Source organism: Scyliorhinus canicula, chromosome 14 (genome assembly GCF_902713615.1).
Source record: "Scyliorhinus canicula chromosome 14, sScyCan1.1, whole genome shotgun sequence".
Classification (NCBI taxonomy): domain Eukaryota; kingdom Metazoa; phylum Chordata; class Chondrichthyes; order Carcharhiniformes; family Scyliorhinidae; genus Scyliorhinus; species Scyliorhinus canicula.
Genome location: NC_052159.1, coordinates 68,009,079 through 68,027,684, shown reverse-complemented (window position 1 = coordinate 68,027,684; position 18,606 = coordinate 68,009,079). Strand labels below are relative to the sequence as shown.

The 18,606-nt window shown below is 45.9% G+C and overlaps 1 long non-coding RNA gene across 1 annotated transcript in view; it reads left to right on the top strand.

Annotated features, from left to right (window-relative positions):
- LOC119977580 overlaps positions 1–18,606 on the top strand; it is a 48,513-nt gene that overhangs the window by 28,367 nt on the left and 1,540 nt on the right. Inside the window, exon 3 of the long non-coding RNA XR_005463228.1 lies at positions 7,885–8,072. This is a non-coding gene — a long non-coding RNA (uncharacterized LOC119977580). The remainder of the gene's footprint in view (positions 1–7,884; positions 8,073–18,606) is intronic.

Sequence of the window (18,606 nt, the reverse complement as noted above, 5' to 3'; positions counted from 1 at the left end):
CCCAACCTATGCATACCTTTAAAGGTTATCTGCCAGGTGACAAAGAATATCCACTATAACCTGAATAACACCTCTGAGGAACAGCATCAATAAATCCAAGAACGCTGTAAATGAACCATGTAACAACCGGATGTAAGTCAGCCATCAGCATGTACAAGATGAGATTTAGGTACCTTAACAGATCTGGAGAATTCCTTCGGTACTTGCCAATATGAGGGACTAAGACTTCACCCTGTATGTTTTTTAAATACATTGTACAGAAATATGCTTATTGCTATCTCTAAAATTTTCAAAATAGCTGAAACTGAGTCCATCTATGATGCTGAATAAAAGGAGCTACTTGACAGTATTGGACAGACTTGCACCTCGTTATCCCTGAAGAGTCATTAACAACCTCCCACTCAGTGGACTGTACAAATCAAATTTAAAGGGTGCAATAGCCAACTGCATTTCATAGCCAAAGCTGGCCAACAGGAGCCTGATTGCCTGCCAATGCAAAAGGCCCTGCAACCTCCCTTTCAATTGAATGAAATGAATGAAAATCACTTATTGTCACACATAGGCTTCAATGAAGTTACTGCGAAAACCCCTAGTTGCGACATTCCAGTGCCTGTTTGGGGAGGCCGGTACGGGAATTGAACCTGCGCTGTTGGCCTTGTTCTGCAGTACAAGCCAGCTGTTTAGCCCACTGTGCTAAATCAGCCCATAATTTAGCAATCTCAGAGACCCAAATGAGGGATACACATCCTTTATCAAAGACTGTGTGGAGTTGTGAGAGTCATGTGACATAGACTGTTGGCTGGTGGAACCAGTAATATTGCGTTGCTGAACTCCAAAGTCTCTGTCTGCCTTCTTATCATCTGAATAGTGGCCTCACAGGCAAGGAGCTCTGGCTACATCTACTCTGCTTCTGCTAGAAATTCTGCACCATCGCCCCCAAGTCTGATTAACCTCTGCATGCCACCTTATATAAAGGCAGCACCATCAGAAACGTGAATAACCCAGCATCGATTTTGAACCCACTGACTTGCATTAATAAGTACCTCATTGGACATGGATTTTGGACTTTGAACCCAAGTGAAAAAATGGGTGAGATTCAGCCACCACGTTGCACCCGGCACAGAGCTGGGGATAACGGGTGAAATCCCGGGAGAGGCGATATAGGGATGTATCTGAGGTTGGAGAAAATCAAATTCACCTTAAGGGGTCGTTACAGAGGTTCGGCCGGAGGTGGCAGCCGTTCACCAACATCTGTAAGGAAAATTAGTCTGTCAGCAAGGGGGGGGGGGGAAATGGGGGGGTGGGGGGAAAGGGGAGGGGAGGCATGGAAGTGACGAATAAGGGTAGGAAAACCAACGAAAGGAGGGCCGTGAGATGGACTGTTTATATGCACCATGTTGGTTCAAAAACAAATGTTAGAATTATAAATGCCTTAATAAAATATTTTCTAAAAAAAAAAGAAATCCTGGTAGAGACCCAAATCGGGCTTCCTGCTGGTCGCAGTGCCGATTGTGAGTCACTCGACTCGCTAAGCCCGGCACAATCTGGACCCTGCACTCGCTGGGTGTGATCCAGATTATGATATTTAAGTGAGCCATTAGACTCATTTAAATATCCCAACGTCACTTTCACCCTGTGTCCAGGAGTCAACAGCCGTGGCTGCGAGGGCTTAACTGGGCGCCGATTATTACTGGTTTCCACAAGCACACCTTGGGGGGGGGGGTCTTGGAGGCTATTCCAGCCCCCGGATGTTAGGGTACAGGGCAGGGTAATAGCTGGCACTCCCCCTGGCACCTGGATACCCTGGCACTCCGCCTGACACTCTGCCTGGTTGGCACTGCTGGTGTGTCAGGCTGGCTGTGCCAAGGTGCCCAAGTGTCGGTTTGGCACCGCCAAGGGTTGGCACCTTGAAAGGTAGGGTGAGAGGGATATAAAGAGGCCGTAGAAAGGTTGTAGGGTGAATCGGGGGAGGGCCTTCAGATGAAATGATGTCTTAGTCTGTGAAGAGTCAGTCATGCTGGTGAGTTCAGCTCCCTGTGCTGGGAAAATTTATGCCGTGCCCTTGACCTGGCAGAACCTCCCAAAGGCCGTTGAATAGCAGTCTCCATCTCAGCATTGCAGCTATCGCACAACACCCCAGCAAACGTGTCCGAAACAGCACTTTGACGTTTTCCCAGTGAATTGTGCCCAATATTTATTTTCTCTGCAGTCTCTGCGCGTAAATCTTTATTTGCTCTATCTCTCTTCTGTGTGAATGCAAAGAATGCAATGTTGCTATTACAGCCCCCCTGCATTTAGAACACAACAACATAAGAATTACCAGTAGAAATCAGCAATTCAGCCCCTTGAATCTGCTCCACCATTCAATATGATCATGGCTGATCTCATTACAGCCACAACTTCACTTTCTTGCCCATTCTCCGGAGCCCATTACTGATTAAAAATCTGTCCCTCTCCTCCTTCAATTTACTCAATGTCCCGGCATCCACAGCACTCTGGGGTAGCGAATTCTACAGATTCACAACCATTTGAGAGAAGTAATTTCTCCTCAGCTCTGTTTTAAATCTGCTACCCCTGATCTTAAAACTATGGGGCGGGAATCTCCGTTCGCCAACGACGATTTTGTAATCCCTCTTTACGATGGAACCGGGGGCGTTGCCTGTTTTTTCATGCTCCGCCCCCTCCAAAATGCCATCATCACGGCCTTCATCACGTCATCTGAAGGCCTTCCCCCAATGCTCCACACCCGATGGGCCGAGTTCCTGACTGCGCAGTTGACTCATGGTCACAGTGGCCATTTATCCTGACTCTCTGCCTTCTGTTGGTTAACCAGTCCTCTGTCAAATATAATAAATTACCCCTAACACCATGTAATCTTGCCTTGTGTATTAACCTATTGTGAGACACCTTATCAAATGCTTTCTGGAAGTCCAGATATTCTACAGCTACAAGATCCTCAATGTCCACTTTCACACATCTTTGAAGAACTCTAGCAAATTAGTCAACGAATTACCCTTCATAAAACCATGCTGACTCTGATGGATAGCATTTTGACTTTCCAAATGTCTTATTATTACTTTCTTAGTAATGGTGCTGAGCAAGACCCTGCTCAATCAGCTCAGGCAGATACAAGAAAACCCACACTGTCTACTGTAACTCTATTTTATTTGGTGTTACAATCTTCAGGAACAATCGCACAGAATATGACTCAGACTCACAGCTGAGCTCCAGGTATTACCCGCATTATTAAAGGCTTCCATCAACTGGATGCATTTTTCTCTCTGAGCTACGAGCTCAAGGTTTCTTCTCCATGAGGGTTGCTCCTATGTTGACACTAATGATGTGTTCTGATGTTCTTTCTTTTATCCAGGTACTTCTAGTATTGAGACAGAACACACACAAACACACCTGGCCTGTGTTCTATTGTTCCGCCAAGACTTAAACTCATTAATAGAAATTAACAGGATACTCCTGTTTTAGCCAGGATGAATGCATCAAGATCCATTGTCTTCTGAAGCACTCATGTCTGACCAGCTATTAGGCCATTATGGAATCTAATGGCTTATTTGTTTATCATTCTTCCTGGTGCAACATTGATCTACTGTTGCAAAGTTAGTTACATATTCATTTTGTTCTTTTGTGTTAATGTGCTAAATACTGTAACTGGGCAATAAAGTTCCATTCAGTGATACTTAGCTTCCATGCTAACTTGAATGGTTTGTCAGACAGCCAATATCCATTCTGGCCAGTGCCTTCTTGCTAGTTCCTGTTTTTGGTCTAAATGTCTTTTTACCTCTATCAGCCTGTCCACAGTACCACAATGGTTTATAACAATTTCCCAATTGCAGATGTTAAATTAACTGGCACTTTACCAATCCACTGGAACTTTTCCTGCATCCAGGGAACTTTGGAACATTATTAACAATGGATCCACTATCTCCACTCCCACATCCTTTAAGACCCTTTCAAACCGTCAAGCCCTAGGCACCTATCTGCCTTCAATCCCAATAGGTCGCTCAGTACTTTTTTCCTATTGATGATGATTGTTCTAAGTTCCTCCCTTTTTATTACTATTGGGATGGTACAAGTGTCCTTCACTGTGGAAACTGAGGCAAAATACTGTTTTAGTGTCTCTGCCATTTATGTGTACCCCAATATAAATTCCCCAGTCTTATCCACCAAGGGACCAACATTACGTTAGCTGCTCTGTTCCCTTTTATATACTTATAGAAGTTTTGCTGGCTATTTTATATTTTGCACTAGTTTCTTTCACAATTTATATTTGCTCTTTTATTACTTTTTTAGTAATTCTTTGTTGATCTTTAAATGTTTCCCAATCTTCCAGTCTGCCATTGGTCTTTGAAATATGGTATGCCTTGGTTTTATGTTAGCTTTAACTTCTTTGCTTAGCCATGGATGCTTTTTCTCCCTCTAACAGGGCGCGAGTCTCCGCTCCCCATGCTGAGTGGGAGAATCGCGGGAGGGCCGGGCAAATCACGACACGCCGCCCTGGCACCCCCCGCGATTCTCCCAACCCCCCCCCCCCAAAATGGCGTGTCGCGGAATCGCTGCTCGCCTTTTTTCACGGCGACTGGCGATTCTCCAGCCCGGATGGGCCGAGCGGCCTGACGTTCCCGACCTGTTCACGCCGGCGGCAACCACACCTGGTCGCTGCCGGCGTGAACGTAGCGCAAAAGGTAGGTTTGGGGCCTGTGGGGGGGCGGAGAGGGGATTGAGCACCACAGCTGTGCCCGGGAGGGGGCTGGTATGCGATCAGTGCCCACCGATCGTCGGGCCGGCGTCTACAAGAGACGCACTCTTTCCCCTCCGCCGCCCCGCACGATCAAGCCGCCGCATCTTGCGGGGCAGCGGAGGGGATGATGGCAACCGCGCATGCGCGGGTTGGAGCCGGCCAATCTGCGCATGCGTGGCTGACGTCACTTAGGCGCCGCTGTCGTGTCATTCTCGGCGCGCCGCTTTGACGCAAGCGTTAAGGCCAAGCGGCCGAGTTTCTCGAAACGCCGCTCCTAGGAATAGGGGGCGAGGAGTGGCCTCCGACGCCGTCGTGAAACTCGGCCGAGTTCACGACGGCTTTCCCGATGCCGCGCGGCATCGGAGAATCGTGCCCACAATCTTTCATCCTCTCTGGAATAAACTTTAGTTGGGAAGAATTGAATATCTCCTGCAACATCTGCTACTGCTCATCAACCTTTTAGTCTTCCTGCCCAGTCCATTACGGTCAAATCTGTCCTCATGCCTAGGTAATACCTTATTTAACTTCAGAAAGTTAGTCTGGGATTCCAATTTCTCGCCCTCAAACTGGATTTGAAATTCTAGCAGGCTATGATCACTATTCCCAAGCTGCTCCTTAACTATGAGATCATTAGTTAATCCCTCCTCATTACACAATTCAGAACTGCCTGCTCCCTGGCTGTTTCCACAACAGATTGCTCCAAGAAACAATCTCTCATACATTCAATTAACTCGACCTCGAGGCTACCCTTGGTAACGTGGTTAATCCAGTCCATATGCATATTAAATTCACCATTATCATTGCTCACCTTTCTTACAAGCCCCAGTATTTCCTGGTTTATACTGTGCCCTGTGAGGAACTACTGTTTGGGAATGTATAGCTTACTCCCAACAGGGAATTCTTTCCCTTGCTATTTCTGATTTCTACTCAGACTTATTTTGAATGTGTACAAATAAACTAACCCTTTGAGTCCATCCTATCCCAAATTTGTTGTGGGGTTATTTTTTTTTAACCTATTTTATTACAAGCATGTATCAAAACAGGAAGGGCAGCACGGTGGCCTAGTGGTTAGACCAACCGCCTCACGGCGCTGAGGTCCCAGGTTCGATCCCGGCTCTGGGTCACTGTCCGTGTGGAGTTTGCACATTCTCCCCGTGTCTGCGTGGGTTTCGTCCCCACAACCCAAAAATGTGCAGAGTAGGTGGATTGGCCACGCTAAATTGCCCCTTAATTGGAAGAAATAATTGGGTAATCTAAATTTATTTTAAAAAAAGTTTCAAAACAGGTTACAGCAAATAAACACCCCAGGAAACATACTTCCCAGCAAGCAACTATACAATATGTACAGAATTTTTCCCATTTACACTCTTACCAACCCCACCCTGCCCCACTCTACAACGAACAGCTCCTCAAACACGGTCACAAGCATCCCCCACGTTTTCTCTCTGCAGAGCCCCTTAACTCAAATCTTATCTTCTCTAATCGCAGGAAGTCGTACAGGACACCCAACCAAGCCGCTGCCCCCGATGGCGATGACGATCGCCACTCCAGTAAAATTTGGCGCCGTGCATTCAGAGAGGTGAATGCCACAACATCGTCCTTCCTCCTCTCCATGAGTTCCGGCTTCTCTGATACCCCAAATATTGTCACCAAAGGGTCCACAACCTCCTCCACTCTCCTGGCTAAGACCGTGAACACTCCTGCCCAATCTCCCCAATTTTTCGGAACACCAAAACATATGTTCATGATTCTCTGGCCCCGCCCACACCTCTCACACTCATCTGCTACCCCTTGGAAGGACCTACTCATTCTCGCCCGTGGGATTATTAATAGAAAACGAGGTTGCACCAAAATCAAGGGGCTTTCCACGGCTAATGAAGGGTGAAAGCAAATCAAAAAATACCTTTCTGTTTCCAGATGAAAGATGAGAAGAGAAATTAGTGCTGTTTAAATTAACCCTTCCTGTCCTTAACACCAAAGATGATCTTCTAGATAACTGTAGTACGCTGCAGTATTCTACACAATATAGAGCAGCAGAGAGGGCTAGAGGGTCCAAGAGGGTCATGTTGCTTACCATTCTTCATCTGATGAGGAAACCAATGCAGAGGAGAAGGTGAACCCAGACACTCACATTTACTACTCGGGTTGCCTGTGATCCCCTGGTAGTTTGAGCATTTAGTTAGTGACTTACAACAGGCCAATGTAATAATCTCGGGCGGAATTCTCCGCTCCCACGAAAAATCGGGAAGGCCGTCGTGAACTCGGCTGAGTTTCATGACGGCGTCGGAGGCCGCTCCACTCACGTTATTCACCCCCACCCGGGGGGCTAGGAGCAGTGCTCCGTAACTCTCGGCTGCCGGGTCTTGACGCTTGCGTCAAGGTGACGCGGCGGCAGCACCTAAGTGACGTCGGACGCGCATGCGCAGGTTGGCCGGCTCCAACCCGTGCATGCGCGGCTAACGTCATGACGTCTGACGGCTCAAACCCGCGCATGCGTGGTTGCCGTCTTCCCCTCTGCTGCCCCGCAAGACGTGGCGGCTTGATCTTGCGTGGCGGCGGAGGGGAAAGAGTGCGTCGCTTTGAGGTGCCGGCCCGACGATCGGTGGGCACCGATCGCGGGCCAGTCCCCTCCGGAGCATGGCCGTGGTGCTCACTCCCCTCTCCGCCCCCCACAACCTTCAAACGAGCATTTGGCGCCCATGTTCACGACGGCAGCGACCAGGTGTGGTTGCCGCCATCGTGAACCGGTCGGGAACTGCAGGCTGCTCAGCCCATTCGGGCCGGAGAATCGCTGGTCGCCGTGAAAAACGGCGAGCGGCGATCCTTCCGAGCGGGGGGTGGGAGAATCGCGGGGGGCGCCAGGGGGTCGTGTCGTGAGTCGCCCGGCCCTCCCGCGATTCTCCCACCCGGCGTGGGGAGCGGAGAATCGCGCCCGACTCATTCCTCCCACAGACTGAGATTTTCTGGTTGTATCCACCATAGTTCTATTAGCAATGTAATGTATTGTTATATTCCTATTTCTCATTTTTAAAGGATTACACATTTTATAAATCATTAGAATTGAATAATCCCTTATGATACATTTGTGAACATTTAGAATCTGACATGGAATCTCAAATTGCAATTTTTAGGATTAACAGAAATTGATAAAAGTGCAGGAGAAGAAGCTGGTGAGGTGAACAGTAAGGATGAAACCAGGAAGAAAGAAACAAGAACAATGGGGAATAAGGGTGAATTAGATTGTGAATTTGTGTCAAAAAAATAAAGAAAGAGAGAGAGAGAAAAGAAGCAGAAAGGAAAATAAGAAACCAACTAAAAGGTAAAGTTTGACATTTGTTAAATTATTTTACGCTGGAATGAGATTGAACCATTTAAATAGTTCCCTTTCTGGGCCAGCGAGATGGATTTTAATGCATTGGCAATTATCACATTGTTAAAAGGCTATTAATGTTCTTAATTATCAGATTTAACTTTCTGCAGTCATTTTAATGGACAATTAACGCGCAAATCTAGCAAGTTCTTTGAAATAGCCAGGAGGCTAATGGTGTGATGCCATTAACGCAAAGTGAATGGCAGAGCGATATAAATTGACCATCAATTTCTGCAGATTCACAACCCACAACACATCTGATAATCCCTTGAATTGAGACTGATTTGAGCGTTAGTAATGGTGAGCATCATTAAGACCCCATTATTTTTCCAGCAATATACAATCCATTCTTTTTCCACATGATGCTGCTGTCTTCCTGATGGCACAGCCTTTCCTCATTTGTACTTCACCTCACAGTTGTAAAGAAAAGCAAAATCTACACAAGTGGAGTATGCCATACTTTGTATTCACAATGCGGTTTACCTTCCGTGGTTATTATTGCTGAGGTAGCAATGGCAGCAGCCAAGATAATGGGCTGAATCAAGCAGAACCACCTTGAATTGGCCTTGCTCACTCATGGAAGCAGCGTTGAATTTTTGTTCTTCAAGGATTCGGAAGCTTTTGAATAAAGGAATTTAAATGATAAGAAAAAGAATGATTTCTTGTTTAATAAAACCACTGATGTTAGAGAAGCAGCACGGTGCTTCCAAAGCTTCCATTTAATATTAATCTTTATTGGCAGAAGTAGGCTTACATTAACACTGCAATGAAATTACTGTGAAAAGCCACCAGTCGCCACATTCTGGCGCCAGTTCGGGTACAGAGGGAGAATTCAGAGTGTCCAAATTACCTAACAGCACATCTTTTGGGACTTGTGGGAGCACCCTGAGGAAACCCACTTAGCCACAGGGAGAACATGCAGACTCCACACAGACAGTGATTCAAGCCGGAATCGAACCTGGGACCCTGTCGCGGTGAAGCAACAGTGCTAACCACTGTGCTGGAGGACTACATTTATGCCAATCTATGTGATTTTGGTCATTTCACCTTTCACTCTGCGTACTATCTAAAAAGTTTTATTCTTTCATGGGATATGGGCATTGCTAATTGCCCATTCCCTAATTGCCCTTGAACTGAGTCGCTTGCTAGGCCATTTCAGAGGGAAAACTTAAGAGTCACATGTAGGCCAGACGGGGTAAGGACAGCAAATCACCTTCCCTAAAGGACATTCATGAACGAGATAGGTTTTAACGACGATTGACAGTGGTTTCACGGTCTTCATTAAATGTAATGGGGTATTCTGGGGTCCCTGTGGAGGGTCCCTTTAGTTAGGGGGTCTCCCTATTAAGGTGGTCCCTGGGAGGGCCTCCATAATAAAGTGGTCCCTGTGGGGATCTCCCGATTAAGAGATCCCTGAGGGGGGTCTCCCTCTTAAGATGATCTCAGCGGGGTCTCCCTATTAAGGGGTCCTGGGGGGAGGTGTGCGGGGATCTGGCAGAGGAGGGGTGAGCTGCTTGTGTGGGTGGGCGAGGGTGGCGCACGAATGGACTTTGGGGGCAACTCCCCTAAGGAGGCCACACTGGTAAATACCAGAATTGATCATGGGTCACTAAGACCCATTTGTATTCATTTACCTCCTCTCTGTTACGAACCCTCGGGAAGTAAGTGTGCACCATCCAGTTCCCATTAACTCCTAACGTGAATGAACTCCCCCGGTAATTGGGGATGGACTTGTCCCTTAACAGGGAAGGCTCCACAGTATAAAAACCCTGGCCTGGGTGCAGGTCAGGGAGGGTGATCCTTTGGAACATGGGAGTTAGCAGTATATCTTAATAAATCTCTTTCTTTATATCCTACCATGCATCCTATGAGTGTTTCTTACCGGTCAGATTCTACACTGGCGACGAGGCTGAAGTGGAGTTGCCGCTGGCACCATGTGTTCCACACCTTGACTACTTTGTCTAAGCCGCAAGAGGCCTTTCCTAAACCGTCTGTGGTGCCAAAATAGGACAGCTGGAGGCCTTTGATGAGAGTAACAATAATAGGGCTCAATATGCAGAGCATATGCAATTATTTTGGACCAACACCATAATCGGAGATGAATAGCAGCCTATAATGCTACTAACGGTGGTTGGCGGGCCAACGACCTGCAACGTCTGCATTTATCCAAAGTTTGACATCCGGATACGCCTGACACCCGGAGCTGGATTCTCCGGTCATCGCGTGATGTATCAACGGCCTCAGGACATTGCCTGAGGCCTGCCCCCCCATGCTGCGCCCCCGAACGGCCGTGTTCCAACTGCATCAGCCGCGTGTGGTCTGATCCATCAGGAACTCAGCATGGTGACTGCGGACTCAGTCCAGCACAGCTACAGTCGGGATAGGGCCGATCCGCAGGCAGGGGGGAATTGATCAGGGTCTGCGGGCACTGTGGGAGTGGTCCGGGGCATGCGAGCCGGCCAAAAGGGGCCACTATTTTGCGGCTGGGTTCCGCGAGTGGCCTCCGCCATGTAGCATGGTGCAGCCACTGCAGGCCGCTGCCATGTGCATGTGCGGCCACGGACCCGGCAATTCTCCGGGCCATATCAGCAGCTAGGGCCGGGTGCTCTACGCTGCCGGGATGCTAGCCCCCAGCCAAGCAGGGGATCGGTGGCCATTTTATGCCACCGTTCCCACGCCAGCATGGTGACATAGCCTCAGAATCAGAGAATTCAGCCCCCGATCTTTTGCAGCTTTGGTAATCCAAACCACCACTCATCGTTCCCCGATTCCACTTCCACACGGCCACCCAAGCCCAAAATGATTCAAACAGCAATTTTGTGGTGTGTTTAAGGAAGCTGGCTGAGACTTGTGAGTTTGGGCCTACCTTGTGCGAATCCCTTCTGAATTCTCCCTCTGTGTTCCCAAACAGGCGCCAGAATGTGCCGACTGGCAGCTTTTCAGAGTAACTTCATTGCAGTGTTAATGTAAGCCTTATCGTGTCAATAAAGATTATCATTAAATGGAAGCTTTGGAAGCACCGTGCTGCTTCTCTAATATCAGTGGTTTTATTAAACAGGAAATCATTCTTTTTCTTATCATTTAAATTCCTTTATTCCAAAGCTCCCGAATCCCTGAAGAAATTCAACACTGTCTCCATGAATAATCAAGGCCAATTCAAGGTGGTTCTGCGTTATTCAGGCCATTACCTTGGCTGTTGCCATTGCTACCTCAGCAATAAAAACCATGGAAGGTAAACTGCTTTGCCTGTGGGGTCCAGGACACCACCACACAGAGAAGTTCCCTTCACAAATGCTCATTAAAGAGTTCAATTGAGCAGGATGAGCGAGAAAATAGGAGACAGCAACACAACACAGCTGGGCTGCCTGTGGTGAATTCATCCAACTATGCTACTTCGGACAGTTCTGGTTGTCATATTACAAAGAGGATATTGAGGCATTGGACTGGGTACAGAGAAGATGTACAAGTATGATACCAGAACTGCATGTGCATACATATTAGGCAAGGATTAGTAGGCTGGGTCTACACTTTGGGGGAAAAAGGAGCTGAAGGGCTAATCAAGATCTTTAAAAATTATGAAAGGTTTTGATAGAGTAGATACTAGAGAAAATGTTTCCACTTGTGAAGAAGAGCATAGCAAGAGATCGTCAGTATCAGATTGTCATCAATCCAATGAGGAATTCAGACAAAACATCTTTACGCAGAAAGTGGCGAAAATGTGGAATTCACTACCATAGATGTTGGTCACGGTTCAGGAGGTGTGAAAAAGTCTTCGTACTCATACATAGGTGAACTGTAAGTCTTTATTAATTCTTCAAATTATTTACAAATATACAGTGAAGGGTTCAAGCTAGGAGCTGACTCCATGCTTGCAGGTACACACAGCTCTGTCCAACACTAGACTGACTCTGGGTGCAGCTCATGTCCTCTCTTACATCACTGTGGACAGTACATCACTCAGTCTCACATTAACCCTATAAGTGCCAGACCCCTATACTGCAGAAAAAGTGGTTACAGCAAATAGCATAGATGCATTTAAGGGAGAAAGAAAGCAACAGGTGGTTTTGACATGAGATTTAGATGAGGGAAGGTGATTCGAGTGGAGCACAATTGCCCACATGGACTGGTTGGGCCGAATGCCCTGTTTTGGTGTCACATAATCTACGTAAAGTGTTTCTCACAAAGAATAAATGCGTCACTGGAGCAGATAGAGGCTTCCCAGTTTTTTCAGTGGTTTACTGGAGGTGGAAAAGAGAAGAAACATTATGGTCGGTATTTTCAAAGCAGTTCGGTATGAGGATCGGCGCATGCAGTTTTCTACATTTGCAGTCCTGGAGGTTATCTCAACACTTATGGAATTTCGAATCTGGCAGCGGAAGGGTATTAAGGAGGGAGCGTGCCATCAATTAATGGTCCCTTCAGGTCCTGAAAGAACCTGTGAAGGTGAATGCAATTTTTAATTTTATTTTCTGGTGAGCCAGTGCAGTCTTGTGTATGTAAGTGCACAGTTCTCAGGTTCGCCGTGAGCAAATAAATCTCTCTGTAGTTGTCTGCAGCGATAATTAACATAGGTAGGAACAATGATCATGCCCATATCATGTCAGGACCCCAAATTCATCCGGATGTCGGGGCTCTGACACCACATGGAAAATCCAGTTGCATGTTTCTGCAGGAGACCAGAATGTTCTGGCATACACTGCAAAGAGAATGGGAGCAGATAACCAAAGATTTTTTTTTTTTATAAATTTAGATTACCCAATTATTTTTTCCAATTAAGGGGCAATTTAGCGTGGCCAATCCACCTACTCTGCACATTTTTGGGTTGTGGGGGCGAAACCCACGCAAACACGGGGAGAATGTGCAAACTCCACACGGACAGTGACCCAGAGCCGGGATCGAACCTGGGACCTCTGCGCCGTGAGGCGGTTATGCTAACCACTTGGCCACCGTGCTGCCCTACAGATAACCAAAGATAACCACAGAAATCAATTGGAGGTGTCTGGCCCCAATGACCAGGCTGCAATGCACAATAAATGTAATGACCACCCCACATCCCATGAGTTATCAAGCACAGTGATTGCATCTACAAATGCCATTTTGTATCCAATGCCCCACCAACTTCTCACTCCTATCAATGCACCACATCCCCATTGCACATCCATCAGGAGTCATGCCCAACATTCAAATATTCCATCTAATTCGAGCAGCTGATGGCGCAGAGGTCCCAGGTGCGATCCTGGCTCTGGGTCACTGTCTGTGTGCAGTTTGCACATTCTCCCCGTATTTGTGTGGGTTTCGTCCCCACAACCCAATGATATGCAGGGTAGGTGGATTGGCCATGCTAAATTGGCCCTTAATTGGAAAAAATTAATTGGGTACTCTAAATTACAAAAAAAATTCCATCTAATTCTCACGCTTACCACTCTTGCAAGCCTCATATCCATATCTTGCAACTTCCACATACCACCAGTTGTTCAGCCAAGCCACACACATCACTCAAACACAGTTTCCCCCGTCACTTTCCCCAGTCTCTAGTGGGACAAGGTGGCACATAACAGGTGGGAAAAGCACAGAACCAAGCGAAAACCCGCACAGCTATATCATAGAATCCCTACAGTGCAGAAGGAGGCCATTCAGCCCATCGAGTCTACTCCGACGCTCTGAAAGAGCACCCCACCTAGCCCCAATCCCCATCCTATTCCCATAACCACACTTGGTGCAATTTAGCATGGCCAAACCACCTAACCTGCACATCTTTGGATCGTGAGAGGAACCGGAGCACCCGGAGTAAACCTATGCAGACACTGAGAGAAAGTGCAAACTCCACATAGCCAGTCACCCATGGTCGGAATTGAACCTTGGTCTCTGGTGCTGTGAGGCAGCAGTGCTAACCCCTCCTAACCCCTATAGAATTTGGATATTTGGCACAGCAGTTGGGGTGACCAATACAATCAGTTTCGCTGAAATCATCTGGACGTCAATGTGTCCTGCCTTATGTACGTTCTCAAATCCTATTTCACCCTCATCTTACTATCTGGTGTGAAATGCAAGCTTTCTGTGGTGTGGCCATGGATCATTTGTTTTCCAGCCATTCCCCTTTCCTCACCTCAGCCTTCCTCTTCAGCATTTATTCTTTCAGATGCTCAAGAACTGGCCAACAACTGCAGTCTGCGGATGAGGAACGAGAAGAATAACCTTTGTTGGGTGAAGAGGCATTGTCGCTTGATCTGACTTTCACGGCCACCATCTCAGTGGAAGTACAGACAGAGCTATACTTGTTACCACACAAGCCCAGCTTGGTGCCATGCAGAGCCAGGCTGTTGGCATCATGGCTGCAGGCTCCAGGATATTTAGAAAATCATAATTAAATAAAGCAGAGTCAGCATTGTTTTGTGAAAGGGAAATCATGTTTGATTAATTTATTTGAGTTCTTTGAAGAAGTAGCAAGTAAGATCGATAGAGGTGAACCTGTAAATGTGGTATACGTGGATTTCCAAATGTCATTTGATGATATGCCACATCAAAGATAACTGCACAAAATAAGAGCTCATGTGTAGAGGCAACATATTAGCATGGATAGAGGATTGGTTAGCTCAAAGGAATCCGAGAGGAGGGATAAATGAGCCTTTCTCAGGTAGCAAGCTATAACTAGTGGCGTCCCATAAGGATCAGTGCTGGGACCTCAACTTTGTACAATCTATATTATTGAGCTGGATGAAGGGACAAAACATACAATAGGTAAATTTGCTGATGACACAAAAATAGGGAGGCAACTAAGTCGTCAAAATTACAGAAAGGCTTAGATTTTTGTTAATGAATTGGGTGCGCAGAGTGAGGAGAATTCCAAGCTCTCCGAGCCCCTATTTAAAAATGGCTGCCTAGATGTCAGATTTTAGGTCTGCGGTCATGGGCTCGATTAGAAGTTGGGCTGGGTGACATCAGAAATTGTGAGGAGGATGACGATTATGGAAGTGGGCTGGGTTGAAGGCTCCAGAGCTGTGTCCAAAATAGATTAAAATGTGAAACATCCCTTCACCCTCACACACTTTCCATTTCCCGTTTAAGACAACCTATGCTGTCTCATGCCTTGTACCTACCCCCATGATCACTTATACCCTCCATATCAACCCATGCCCTCTACCCACCCTCAAGGCCTTTTATAGCCTATGCCAACTTAGTGCCAACACATGCCAATCCATTCCCACACCATTTTCATTTACACCTATCATGCCAACTTACCAGTAGCCACCAGGGGAAGACCTCAGGACCCATGCAGAGAGAGGATTAAATAAACATCTATGAAATAAAGTTCTAAGTGTCTATTGTAGACTTCACTATATTGAAAAAAACATTTATTTCTAAAGTCCATATACTAGATTTACATTCATTCAACCAAATAAAGCCTCATAACAACATAATTTATCCAAGTGAACAATTCCTTATAACAACAGCCATTAGAATTCATATTCATACATGAAATAGTCCACAATCACTTGTAGCTGTCAATCAAACTATGAAACGGCAGGAAACCTATTGTGATAGCCTCAGGATAATGCCAATAGACAGAGTGAAATAGCAAGCAGGATTTATTTTACATTAAGATCTTTTCTTTCAAATATTTAAAGGGCAGGACTTTTAAATGCCTTGAAAGCTTGCCAACTCCCTTTGACGGTTTTGACAGTTCCTCTTGACATTTTTTGTATGTCCTCTTGCCAGGTCCTCTTGACAGTTTGACAGTTGATTTTGACAGGTCCATTTGGAGTTATAGTGAGTTTGACAGTTAAGTCTTTTATGCATATTCAAAACTACTTGAACAATTCCAAAGGGCATATTATTTCCCCCAGTGGACACCGGAACTCCCCCAAAGGGCACTTGATCCCCACCAAAAGGCATCTGACCTCCCCAGAGGAATTACAGGTCCAGATCCAAATGACTACCTTATTTCTCCAAAGGGGTATCCTGGCTATCCAAGTTAATCCACAAAGTTCAGACCTGGTCTTACCAGCTCTAACCTGCACACATCAGGTTTCACATTCCTGGGCTACCAAAGTCACACTTCAGTGGAGGCAGCTGGTTATTTAAATGGGCATTTGTCGCCATAAACCATGCATGTACGAAACATGAACCTCCCCCATTCCTGCCCCCACAGAAATGGGAAGTACCATGTTTGGGGATGGGACTTGTGATTTTCTGTCACTTCTGCTATTTTTGCCATGATGGGGAGGTGCTCCTTCATGACAAAAATGCAAGTCAAAGACTCTGCGAAGGAATAGCAATAGGCTAAGTGAGGGGGCAAAAATCTGGCAGATGGAGTATAATGTGGGAGAATGTGAACTTGTCCACTTTGGCAGGAAGAACAGAATAGAAGCATATTATTTGAATGGGGAACTCCGCAGTTCAAGCAGTCTGGGTGTCCTTGGACATGAATCACAAGCAGTTAGTATGCTAGTGCAGCCAGTGATTAGGAAGGCAAATCTAATGTTTGTGTTTATTGCAAGGGTAATGGAGTATAAAAGTCAGAAACTGTTGCCAAAATTGTACAGAGCTTGAGTGAGACCACTACTGGAGTACTGTGCATAGATTTGGCCTCCTTACTTAACAAACAATATAATTGCATCAGAAACAGTTCAGAGAAAGTTCACTCTCCTGATTCCTGAGACAAAAGGGTTTGTCCATGAGGAAATGTTGAGCAGGTTGGGCCTGCATCCATTTTCGAAGAACTGTATCCAGTTTAGAAGAATGAAAGGTGATCTGATTGAAACAAATAAGTTTCTGAGGGGGCTTGACAAGGTAGATGCTGAGATGTTTCCCTTTGTGGGGGAGTCGTGAATCAGGGAAATAGTTTACCTAAGACTTCACTGAGAGGAATTATTTTCTCTCAGAAGGTCATTGTCTGTGGAATTCTGTCCCCCAAGAGTAGTGGAGGCAGGGTTATTGAATATATTTGAGGTTGAGTTGGATAGATTTTTGATCAACAAGGGAGTCCAAGGTTATGGGGGGCAGACAAGACGTTGAGGCTGCAGTCAAATCAGCCATGATATTGAATGGCAGAATGGGCTTGAGGGGCCTACTCCTATTTCTTATTATTGTGTATAGATTACAATTGCCTTGGAGGTATGAGTCACTGTCTTGCCCAGAATATACATGTCACAAGAGCTCGAATTTGCATGCTTGGAATTTCTTTTACAAAACTGTGCTTAATTTGTTGATAACCCAGGTTATGAACCACATTTTGTTGGCGTACAGTTCCACCAGGCACTTGTCCAAGCATGATTTTACAGTAAGTTTTGGCAGGCTATTCCACAATGGGAGCTATCACAACAATACCAATCCTGTTCTCATCCAATATTTGTGCATGTTCATTTTCCCAAAAGACATGCTGTTAGGTCATTTGGACATTCTGAATTCTCCCTCTGTATACCCGAACAGGTGCCGGACTGTGGCGACTAGGGGCTTTTCACAGTAACTTCATTGCAGTGTTAATGTAAGCCTACTTGTGACAGTAATAAAGATTACATTATTATTATAATTTTCCAGCGCAGGTTACAGGGTAGCACAGTTGTTAGCACTGTGGCTTCACAGCTCCAGGGTCCCAGATTCAATTCCTGGTTGGGTCACTGTCTGTGCGGAGTCTGCATGTTCTCCCCGTGTCTGCGTGGGTTCCCCCGGGTGCTCTGGTTTCCTTCCACAAGTCCTGAAAGATATGCTGTTAGGTAATTTGGACAGTTTGAATTCTCCCTCTCTGTACCCGAACAGGCGCCACAATGTAAGCCTACTTGTGACAATAAATTGTGATAATAATTATTACTATTATAACAGGCAGCCATAGGAGCCCTGCCTGACTTTCCTCTCCATAATTGGGAATACTGACCTGCATTGCCACACCACCATTCCAGTTGAAATTATTTAATCCAGCTCAAAACAGGGGTGCAGACCTGTGACCTTATTGATCAACCTGCTTCCTGGATAAATTTACTGAACCTATAATTAGCTTCAGCTAGATTTTTTGAAACATTCTTCAGTGCCTTATTTGCATTCGCAGTCCTGTGCTAAACATGTCAAAATTTCCAAGCGTTAACCATATTTGCAATTCTGTGCTGTAGTCCTGTGCAAAAATCTCTCCAGAATGTGTTTCTGCACATTGAAACAATCAGATTAAAGCATTTAATGAATATTAAGTTCTTAATTTTTCATATAAAGGGTCTCATTAACATGGTCTCATTAACATACCCTCTTTATGGGAAGAATCTTCTGTTTTTTAAAGCCTGATGTTTCTCATGCATGGTTCAAATAGTTCTGAAACATGAGACTCGAACAAAGGCTAGGTCTTTGCTGCCCTTATCAGCCCTCCTCCCACAGCCCACTACATCAATGAACACACACACTCAATAAACAGCTCAGGACAATTCAGTGAAAAGACTTTGGGCTTATACAGTGAGAGTAACACACTACCAGTAGCCACAAGTATAGACATAACATCAAC